General features: G+C 34.3%; 1 protein-coding gene across 1 annotated transcript in view; it reads left to right on the top strand.

The window, feature by feature from the left end:
• Positions 1 to 811: 811 nt before the first annotated feature.
• The window catches only part of Tep2 (Thioester-containing protein 2), a 320,565-nt gene continuing 309,223 nt past the window's right edge, over positions 812 to 12,153 (top strand). Inside the window, exon 1 of the mRNA XM_090397649.1 lies at positions 812 to 947. The gene's annotated coding sequence lies outside the window, so the exon portion shown is untranslated. The remainder of the gene's footprint in view (positions 948 to 12,153) is intronic.

The following is a 12,153-nucleotide window of genomic DNA, read 5'->3' as shown; positions in this document are numbered from 1 at the left end:
AGGCTAAAAGGGCTTCGCCTTCACCCTATAAAGGAATAAAGGCGTTAGCTGATTTTTTTATCCTTAGGCTATAGGGAATTGTGTCCACAATATTTATTTCATAGTGAAGGTTAGCAGTAAGACTTCGTAGCAAAATAAAGGGGAAAACTCTGCAACCTTCAAAATAAACTTTGTCATCTTACAATTACAGCAGCACTTAAACACATCTTCCTTTCTTGAATTCTTGAGAAAAGAATTAAAAAAAAATAAAGAGCATTAAAAAGGTTGATTTTCAAAGTAACAAAAGGGAAATTTTAGTTAAAAAGGGGAAATTTCTAATAAAAAGAAGGGAATTTCTGAAAAATAAAAAGAGGGAATTTTCTAAAAAATTAAAAGAGGGAAATATCTGAAAAATAAAAAAGTGGAAATTGCCTTACCTAGTTTTTAAAAAAAACGACACTTTCTGCTAATAGTTCCTAGATATCGTTGCGAAAATCAACTTGAAAATAAATTGACTGAAAGAAAAAAAAGTGGACAAAGAAGTAATATGCATTGTTTATACCAAATACTTCAGTAAATTATTATAAATGTTATTATTAAAGATATTATGAAACACACTAAATCGAAATATGGTTTAAATTATTGTAATGGCTTTTAACGGTTTTCATTCAATAAATCACATTGGGTAACGTCCGATTATTTACACAAACCGTTAACAGGAAATCCACAGATACTGCACTGAATAAAGACAGAAACCCAACTTCCTGTCGTGAGTGTATTTCGAAGTGAGGGCGCTGCGGTAACACTCTCCATTCAGTGCGTTCGAGTGAGTGTTTAACCAAGGTAGTCTCTTGTCATCTTTGTGATACGAGAGTCGCTTGTGTCTAAGTGGGGAATACCGGTTTTGGATGCGACAGTGGTCAGCATTTTTTTTTTTTTGAAAACAAGAAAAATCTGTGTGTTTGTTGGTAAGTTATTTCGTATAGTAACTTAATTTAAGGAGAAGTGCACTATTAAAGAAAAAAAAAAAGAGTTGATTTTAAAACTTGACTCATTTTTTTGGTTTGATGATGTTTGTTATATACATTATTAGTATGTGATAAATGTGTAATATGTAATATATTTTGTGTAATATCTGCCGTGTGTGGATTAACAAACTGACTTCCCAGGTGATTCTTACGATTTGTCAGATCTTGAATATTTCTTGTCCGAGTACTTTTGAATTTTGTTGCTACCAGTTTCTTATAAACAATAGTTTCTAACAGTGTATGTATAATATATAATATATATGTATATATGCGTGTGTGTGTAAAAAAGAATTTAAATGACTCCATAACGAGAAAGAAAAGTTTAATGTTATGATACGCCTAGTTTCGTTGAAAATTCGACATCTTCAGGTATCACAGGCAAAGAATTAAATAAAAAATAACAGACATGATAAAATACATTAACAGGTACTTGTGTGTTTTATCCTAGATCTGTTAATGTATTTTATCATGTCTGTTATTTTTTTAATTCTTTTTCTGTGATACCTGAAGATGTCGAATTTTCAACGAAACGAGTCGTATCTTAACATTAAACTTTTCTTTCTCGGTATGGAGTCATTTAAATTATTTTTACATACATTTTCTACCGAGTAAAATTATGAACAATAATATATATGTGTGTGTTAACTCATAAGAGACTTACTTATTGGCCCCTTAAATAGCTCTGTGAGCTTGAATAATTAAGGCTACCTACCTGTCATTTGAGACATCATTTCGTACTAATGTACTGCGAAGAACATTAAAATCCTGTTTCATAAAAATGTTGGAGTATAATATATCACTTATATTTTTGATGAATCATTACTATATATTATACTGAATGGCTAAATTGTCAACGGACTTTGGTTGGAATGTATCGCCACTGGCGCGTTAGGAATTTTTGCATGTGGGCAGCAGGGGTTGGATTATAAGTATACGCTAATTTAGACACTGATTCAGAATCCTGGGAGGGAGGGGGGGGGGGAAATAGGGGCTCGTATCTGTCTGCTCTCACTATGAGTAATAACAAACTTTAATGATGCTATGTTATTATATTTTATGCAATTATACTATCTATGCCGACGGTGAATATGTGACAAAGGTTGGACAGTAAACTGTACAACTTTGTCGCATTATCCTATTATGATATGTAAGGAACGAAATTTTCAAATGTACAGTTTATTTGAAAATTCGTTTTCGCCTTTCATTTCGTGTGGGAAATATATATTAATTTACGCCATTTTTTGCTGATATGCAATTTTCATATGAATGCATTAATTAGTTAGTTCCTGAAATGTTCCATGTGGAAAAATCAAAGTAGCAATTACTCTGCACCTTTTTTCCTTATGACTTACTTTTCATGAAACCAATGTACCACCACTCAAAATAGATATATTCCACTTTCATTTTTTTTCTCTTGAGGATGAGTTAAGCAGTTTCTGGGAATATTCTTTAATTTGTTAAATTATTTTTTTAAAAAAGCTATTGATTTTGAACTAAGCTATGACAAGCATTCTAATCTCCAGATCCACCAGATCTCTTCCACCGCATTAGAATGAAGATTTAAAGTACTTTTTTTTTTTTTTTTTTTTGGAACAAATTTTATGTCAAGTGTGGGATTGTACCGTAGTGATAGAACTAAAAAAAAAAAAAATGCTGAGATGTTGAAATTTTCTTGTTCATTTTCATTTATGAAAGTTCACAACAGAGGAATTTTCCCATTTTTAAGTCAGTGTAATGGGAAAATGCTTCACACAGGAAATATACTTAAAGTTAGTTTTATTTTAAGATGTAAAAATTATTAAGATCAGGGGAGTTGAAATACTCTTCAAATTTCGATGTAAAAACTCAAATTTTATATCGGAATTAAATACACGACTTATTCAATTAATTATAATGGATGAAATTCTGTTTGTAATTATTTGAAACTTCCACGGTGGTTTCAAATACAATCTAGCCAACGCATAAAGGGGCGACTCCCCACCTCCTCTGAATATAAACATAGTGAAATATATGAAGCTAATGTTACCTCCAAAAATATCTGCCACTGACTTCCATTGCGCACACACCCAATTTTTCCCTTGATAATTGCATGTTTTCAAACTGGTTTGCCAGCTTTTTTGAAGTGGGTGGGGATGGGAACGTATACTTCATTTAAGACAATCTGTGTTATATACACACTTTGTTTACTTGCTCAGGTACTTGTTCCACGTCGTCCTATTCCTGCTGCGCTATAGAGGTACTATCTTTCCAGCCTCAGCAGCAAACCCAACCTTCGGGTACACAAAATTCGCTTAATACTTTTACACCAAAAGTTAACAATTTTTACATACACAAGCATGCATATAAAAACCATACTTTGTCGAAACACAGCTTTTGGTCTTCCCAAGTATGTGTTTACATTTTGAAAAGTGCTATCCAAGAGTATGACCTAGCAAGTTTATTTTTTTACAAATAAGTATAAATTAAAAAATATAACTTCTGTAATCAGCCTACAGATGAGTATTTTGCAAGATTTACTATAAAAGATTTGAGAAATTCGGAGAAACAAGCTCGCTTCACAAACTTTTGAAAGACGGCTCTCACGTTGAAAATGTGTTCTGTTTACAACAAATGTATATTGCCATACATCTGCTTTATATTAGTAGAATTGTGTACACGATTATGCCTTAGGAAAGTAAGCACATGCTTGGAACAGCACACAAGAACGGCATCCACCTGTGTGTGTGTCTGTATATAATAACTTTTGTAATTTGTGATTATATTAAAAAAAATGACTACATTAGGATGAGGTTTTTAGGTAAAAGGCCCCATAGCTGCATAGAGCGGATTCTGATTATGAATTTTTGTGTTCTGACTAAAATACAAAAAAAAAAAAAAAAAAAAAAATGGTGGTGCATTTATTGCTTATGAAAAACAAAAAAATAAGCCTGCACAAAAAAAAACCATCTGATTTTTACAGGGTAAATACATACAATATTCCAAAACGTGCAAGTCACTGACTACTTCCCGTTATTAGGCTTTCAATTATGACAATGTTTACTGGACAAAGGTAACAGAGGTCAGGTCCCAACTCGTTCGCGGACGGGGATTAATGTACGAGTGTCATATTGAAAGAAAATGGCATGAGGAACCTAAGCTAGTTTCACACGAGTTAGTGAATCTAGTTTCTGAAAGGGTTTTTGTGGTTCTCGAGCCGAAAAGGCGGAGTATCGCAGAGCTAGTTGTGCTTTATTGTTTTGTTAGTCCAGGACTTGACAAGTCATGTGACTTTTCGAAGGCTGTTATGTGATTGTAAACAAAAGATGATTACAACGTTTTCTTAATGCAAGCTTGTGCAGTTTGTGACGCCGACAAATATTTAAAACTACAGTAGACAAGTGCTGTGGTTGGAATAAAGGTTAATCTGGAAATCGTGCTCCAGAAAGAAACCAAAACCAAACATGGATAGTTTAAGGCTCCCAATAAGCAGGTGGTGTTATAATACCAGGGGATAAAATTCATTTCCTTCCACTCCCCTCTCATTTTTTGTAAAAAAAAAAAAAAAAAAAAAAACACGGCTTGATTTGATTTGGCTAGTTTGTTTTATTGTATGTCGCTGATACTGTCCGACCACAGATCTGAGATCCTCAGCTGGCAATGTGCCAAGAAGAGTCAATTCATGTTGAAGAGGAGAAGGAATAAAGCGATGTACGAATTCGTTACCAACACGCAAAATCATCCATAAACGTAAAATTTTTCAACTGTTATGCAAGCAAAATAGTTACCACTTTAAAACTCAATGTTCATAAAAGAAAAGTTAATTTTCCGATGTGTCATAATAAACAACTCATCCCACAAGATGGGTTGATTACCCTATTATCGGAATGGATTCTCCTCCTGACATGCGCAGAAGCGTCTCGCATCTGTGGGCGTACAGTGAGTTAAATTTATTGGTAATTCATCTTAATGCTAACAACTTTCATAACATTCACTTGAAATCGATTTTTAAAGTTTAAAAATCTTTTACAATGATTACTTGGTCACGTAATTTGGTTTATATACTGTTGTTGCTCCACACATTGAAATACGTTGAATTTGATTTTTAACAATGTTAAAATTTTGATAAAGGCTTTTATCACAATCAAGAGCCAAGAGGCTATTTTTTTCGGCGACTTAAGTTAAGGGGATAATAAATCCCTCATTATTTAAAAGCTGAATACTACCATTGCTCCCAGTTGCCCTAGGGTTGTACTACAAAGTGTTGACTTAAGCTTGGACTCACCGAAAGTTCTTCGGCATGAAACTCTTAGATTTCGATCTTCGAGTTTCTTATTCGGCTTTGAAATAATGAGGGATTTATTATCCCCTTAACTTTAAAGGCTTTTATCATTTAGATGCCTTGATTTTGGACGTTCACTGTGCTTCTAATAAGAATAGGACTAGGAAATTCGGCATTATTAGTGTTGAAAAGTATTTATTGGCCGTGCACAATAAGGAGGAAAAAAAATCTTTTTTTTTTTTTTTTTTCCGAAAAAAAATGCATATGAAAAAAAACTTTTTTCATATGTAACTTCATCGTTCCATTTAAAATAACTATTTTTCTACATTCTTCATATTCTGCAGTTAACTGATTTCTGGATCGCATTCGTACCTTTTTTAAAAATATTTAATGCCTACTTAAATTTTCAGCTAAATCTTAAAACATTGAGATTTTAATAACGTTTCAAGGTTTATTGCCATCTCCAAGGCACGTCTATTAACTTTTTTTTATTCTTTATTTTAATATGAAGTAAGCGTACTTGAAGTATTCAGCTGGGGAGAGGACGTAGAAAAGGCAATTAGTGAAGAGTGGTTTTCTGTTAGAAGAATGGCTAGGTTACTGACTTCCGAAACGAAAGCTTTCACACAGCAGGCTGCACATTACTGCTCCGACATGTTTCTTGAGATTATTAGCACCTTGTCGGTGGGTGGGTTCTGACAACGCATTACTTCCATTACCTAGCTAAGATTATTTGGGCACGAAACAAAGGCATTTGATCCACTCTTCCAAACTTTCGAAATTTATTAACGTTCCTTTTTAAATAACTCATTTTAATTATTGCTGAGGAATCTATATAGTTTTTGATGGTATCGAAGTCAGAGGGGGGAGACCAGGGGGCAATTGCCTTCCAAAAGAAAAAGGGGAAAGAAAAAAAAAAACTAGAAAAATTTCCAAAAATCTTTTCCTAATTGAAATTCATTTTTTTTTTATGTTGTGTCGTGTCTTATATTTCTATACTACTTATGAATTGGCGATCATTGTAGATGCTCAGTCGTAGTGTGTATTCTCAAATCGCCCTCCTCCCAAAAAATTAAATCCTGAGTGCGTTACTTATCGACGTCCCCTCACTCTTTTGTGAGTGCAATAAGTGGCCTAAAGCCTATCTTTTGGATAGGCAGTGATCAATCTAACGTTAAAAATTTGAATGGTAATTTGTCTGTCGAATAATTCTGTGTTTTTGTAGCTCTACGTTTATAATTTGTCCCATTCTGATGTTAATTATTTAAATACAATAGATAGTAATGACCTAAGAAACCTGAGTACATTTTTGCTGATTTAACTAAAATTTACACTGATATTTCAGAATTGATTCGCCATGTTTATCGTCCAATATTAATGAATACCTAATTTCTGCAATCACATCCTATTCTACTGAGCTGAATTCATATAGGTCGTTGGCTTTGTGTACGTTCAGTGTCGTGTCTATTTTATTTCTCAGATTATGGCAATGCCAAATTAGTAACCACGCATTATTGCGATATGCTCGGGTTAGCAACAAAATTTACACCTCCGAACTGGTTGGACTGGAACGTTTTCCGTGCGGCATTTTGTGTAGGACTTCTATTTGCTCTCTTCCTGCTTTCTTTTCAAGGCTCCTTTCACAGAAAAAAGTTAATATAAATAACCATATGAAACGTATATTATATTCTAAATACCCTGATTCCTGTTGGACATCCTCTCCTTTTCTGAAAATAGATCGAACACGGGGAAAACAACTGATATTTAGTTCATGGCCTGAAAATCGACTACTCGCAACCAGCATATTCGATTGCAAAAGTGGGTAAAATGTATTTCCTCGGGTTTCTTTCTTTTATTTTTTATGTATTAATAAAATTGCATGTTCCTTACCTGTTCATCGAACTTTTATCACATGCAATGACGTCATAGTGATCGTAATTGAAGCTAAAATGCCCTGTTTTCAGATTCTTTTTTTTATTGTACTTTTTCGTTCCATTTGAAAGTAACTACCACATTCTTAAATCTATAGCTACTGATTTTTCTGGATCGCATTCCTACTTTTGAAATATTTAATTGACACAAATTTTCAGTGTCTTAATTTATTATTATTATTTTATTATTCAGTTTTCCATTTAAGAACTCTATCGTTAAGGTTGCGCTTTTAAACGAAACATTTAAATCATAAAACATTTTCAATTCTTGTTCCTCTGCTAGAAATGTCGCTATGCAGTTTCGAAAACAGAATTAGTCTTTGATCTCGAGATTTGTCTTATTTCCTTTCTTTGTAACATTTGAAAACACTTCATTATACCTACTTAATACTATTCTGCCCTTTGCTCCTAGCCCTAATTTAGTTAACGTTCCGTTTCTTTGATCTTATCTAAATGTGTGTTCATAGTTATTGGTGTGGAGGGGGAGGATAACGCATTTTGGATTCATTAGTTCAGTTTGTACAATGGAAGTTTGTTTTTTCGAATCATCTGAATAATATTTAACCTAAAGATTAAAGCTAATTATTTGATTATTTTTGAAGTTAGCTTTTTAGGGTTTCCTACATGACTCATGAATATAACTTTTCGATGTCTCAATTTATATAAAAATATGCGAAAATAACGACAAAATTAAGGTTACCACAGGATTTTATCAGTCGTGGTTTTCATTTCTTACCAACGTAGTTGAGACCAAGATATCACCAGATGATATCTTGGTCTCAACTAGCACATATTAGTTTTATAGAAATGTTTCCTGAAATACAGCATCGAGATGGACTCCATGAATGTCCGCTCATTATACTGACCCATACCATCATTATATGGTGGTATGGGTCAGTCACTGTTTGGCTAGCAATGCTTCCCCCCAACATACACCCAACTTTTCGATTGCTTCGATTTAAATATTTTAAAAACCAGTTATTAACAGTATTACAGTATTAATTGGTACTGTTGGTACTAAACTATTTAATAATAAAAGTGGTCTTCCCGCGATCAGTTTATGGACTCCACGTAGGTGCTCATATAACATAATACCCTAGTATTACAAAATCAGGGAAATTGAGGCCATTAGGTAGGAAGGAAACGGCATGCGCAAAGAATACGTTACAAATCTGAATGGAGCAGTTACTGAATACTGCGAAGGTGGGGATGATCACCACACCTTCGCAGGAATCCAAAGGGATATTTGTAATTCCTGTATACTAACCAGCAGTAATAGAAATAAGGATGAAGAGTTTTGGCATTAAATTTTTTAAAAATTATAGGCATTAGCGAGACTTGGTTGGAGAAAGATAAATCTGATTTTCATATTTCCAGAGGTAGAATTTGAAGAATATTATATACAGGGGAGGTACGCGCGGTTAGCCTAGTGGCTGCGCTTCGCAACCATATGCCTGGGGAAGGAGTGTCCTAGGTGCGACTCTCGTCGGAGACATGAGTAGCTTAAAGATTTTCCTCAGCCATAGCCAAGTTAGCCGGTCTTGGGAGCGGGCAGTAGGGTTTTTCCCCAGTTTAGCTGGAGGTTTTTCATCCCGCAAGCAGGTAAACAGTCCCCGTGAATACAGCCATGAATACCTCTATTAGGGATGCAGCAGAGGAGTGGTGTGCCGGCTGCATTATTTCGCCGTGACTCCTCATTAGGAGACTCAACCCGTCTGAATCAGATGGAAGGAAGAGATAGATATACAGGGAGAGAGGGGTAGTGTTAGAAATCGAGTAGGAAAGGTGTCCTACAAGGCGACAGCACTTGAGACTACTTGGTATAAGATAGACTAAGATTGCAATATACTATAAGGTGCAGAGGAAGCTATGGGTGACGTGCATTGGCCAAGTTTGCTCACTAAGCACACGGAAAGTAATGGAGACAGATCTGAAGGAAATGTTATTTGTGAAGCCATTGAATTACCTAAAGCAGCATGTGGCAGAGAATTTATCCATAACTAAGGTAGCCATTTTGCTCTGATTTAGGTGAAAGCACTTATGCAGTTGATAAAGCCCTTAGGAAATTGTCAGACATGAAAGTTATTTGTTTGTGAACTATTGAGCTGCTGATTACGGCAAACTTGTAACTTGGAGTATGGACATGCTATCAGAGCATGGGAAATGGTCATGAGCACATTTGAGGCAGCAGTATTATACTGCATAGTGTGTTGATGGGAGTTAAATGGATGTGTAGCATAAAGCAGTAACTGGAAAAAAAGTGACCAAGGAGAAATTATGATAATCAAGCTCAAAAACACAAAATACATACAAAGGTGACAAGCATGGTGAGGAAGGAAAAAAAATCAGATTAAGAGGAAATTAGCTAAGCTAATAGCTATGTGGCAAGTATGAATGATTATGGAAGGATAACTTTAATGAATGTAGATGGTAGAAGTGACAAAAGGAGAAAACATGCTGAGTGATTGCATTCTGAAAGTTTATCAACCAGGTGGAGATGATTTCAGTAATCAAATAATGATCGATGAGATTTGGAGATGCTCAAGATTAGTCTCACTGCATATGCAGCCATGGGATTAGATGGGTATCATCTCGTGTTAGAAATGAAGTGAGTATTTGAGTGTGTGAGCAGGTTGTTTCTTAGTACTAGCCATGGGCCAAGACAGTTCTGTTATGTAATGGAAGCTTCAAGGCAGGTTACAAATGAATGACCTGTCAGTATTTCAGGAATAATGGTTGAGGTCAGAATTGAGGGCGGATAGATATGATTCCGTGGGCATGCTGGACAAAGGGAACGGCTTACCCTATGATGTTGGATTTTGCAAAGGTCTTCTGATACTGCATAAAAACCTTAAATGGAAGCAAATGGGAATGGATATAAAATTGGTAGCATAGATAAGGTGGTGGACATATTATTGTTAAATGGTAGAGGTTGGACAGGGCAGAGTGAGAATAGTGATGCAAAGTACTGATGGTTTTTCTATTTGTTCTGTTGCTGTTTATTTTATATTAATGCCTAAGGACTCTTGTGAACAAGATGACATATTCTGTAGGATGATTTGAATAAACTGATACTGTAGGTAAATAATTCCACTTATGTTGCAAAATTGGGCTGAAAAGATTAAAAATACTACTATGTTGATAAGATTGTGCTTCAGAAACATTGAGGCCAGAGACTTGAGTGGTGATAGAAAAGGAATTCAGGGAACATGCACAAACGTGAAGCATAAAAAGGGATGTTTTAACCCACAAGTAGGGATATGGTTATTCTGCATTAAGGTTTAATGATTGCATCTGAACCACTATGCTCACTTGGTTTTCTTCGATGAGGAAATGAAGATCCAGAAGTAGATGAATCAGGAAGGGGAAATGCTTCCTATGATAGATGGAAGATTAGTGGGTTGCAAAAATTGATTGATTAGAAGAATGATTGAATACAAGTTGCTGAAGGTGTTTTATAGAATGTTTGGGAAATGTTTTCAATGCACGGATGGGAAAGAAGCCCCCCCGCCTCAGTTGATGGTTTAGATTTAGGATAGATAAGATATTATAATTTATAGCCTAATATCCATAATAGGATCTCTACTGAGTTCACTTATGATGAATTTAACTTTTGCCCTTTAGGTTTCCGCAAACAAACGGTTAAGAACGGGCTTTTTTAAGAACGTTAACCATTATTGAAGAAAGCTGAAAATGTTTCACTTTAGTATTGAAATTACAAGAAAGGATGGAGTATATGAAACTTTTCTTCTGTTAGTCCATCTTAGTATACACAATGAAACTTCTGAAGAGGTTTTGGAGTTTGGCCTGACCTGCCTAAGCAGATCTGGATAGCTTTTCTGTTCCGTCTTGGGTTTGGAATTCTTCTGGGCATGACTGTAAATGCTTTTAAGGCGAATTTCATTACCCGGTGTGAGATCACCATGACACTGTTTACTTGAGGATTCAAATTCTACGATACTAATATGGGATTCACATAAAGTCGATAGCTGGCGTTCTAATTTGAGAGATGTGCAAGAGAATTTTAACTTATACGTGACCTTTTTGGTAAAAGAAAAATACGCTATACAAAGTTAAGGGGCTGTAAGCAGTTTATTAAACAAAAATGTTCTTGTTTACTTTTTTTTATTTAAAAAAAAAACATAATTTTTTGAAATATATTAAGCGACAAACTCATACGGTGACCTAACAAAGTGATATATAAAATAATATATCACTAAAATAATGCCGCTTCATTGGCATTGTGGATTATCACTTGAAGTATAAAAACAAAGAGAAATATAATGTACTTCAATATTATTGTGTTTAGATAATATTTATTATGTATAGATTGTTTGTCATTAAAACTTCTATCGCAAACAAGAAATTTATTTTGTTTATAAGAAATGCGGACTATTTCATATGTGCGATAAGATTTTATTATTATTATATTTTAATAGTAAAACATGTTTCTTATGTAAGATAAGATAAATTACATAAGAAATTTAATTACATAATTATGTAATTAACACAGATGATTGTGTGCAACTATTTCATGTAATATTGGTTTAAAAATGATAGCCTTTACAGGTTGTCCCTTCATACTTTTTGATGACACATTCTGTAGGATGATTTGAATAAACTGATACTGTGGGTAAATGATGTTTAATTAATGTTAATGAGGATTTTATTAATACAGCTTGTACACAAGCTGTATTAATAAAAGTTTTTGTGTGAAATACGGCTTTTTTTTTTTTTTGCTCGACGATGCGAGCCCTTTGTTAAAATTTCCATAGCTCACCACTGGCTGTAAGGGACAGTATAGGTCTTTATTCTAATTCTTAATTAATCGAATTTGTAGAAGACAAATGACCAACTAATCAAATAGGCGCTTATTTTAGTATGCTCTTGTTTATTCTTAACAATAAATCACAGAAAAGTGTCCGTGCGGTACTATACCAAATTGTAACGTCACTTG

This window comes from Typopeltis vanoorti, chromosome 9 (genome assembly GCF_054136105.1).
Source record: "Typopeltis vanoorti isolate ZY-2024b chromosome 9, IOZ_Tvanoo_1.0, whole genome shotgun sequence".
Taxonomy (NCBI): Eukaryota; Metazoa; Arthropoda; class Arachnida; order Uropygi; family Thelyphonidae; genus Typopeltis; species Typopeltis vanoorti.
The sequence above is the reverse complement of the archived record's forward strand: the minus strand, read 5'-3'. Positions and strand labels throughout refer to the sequence as shown.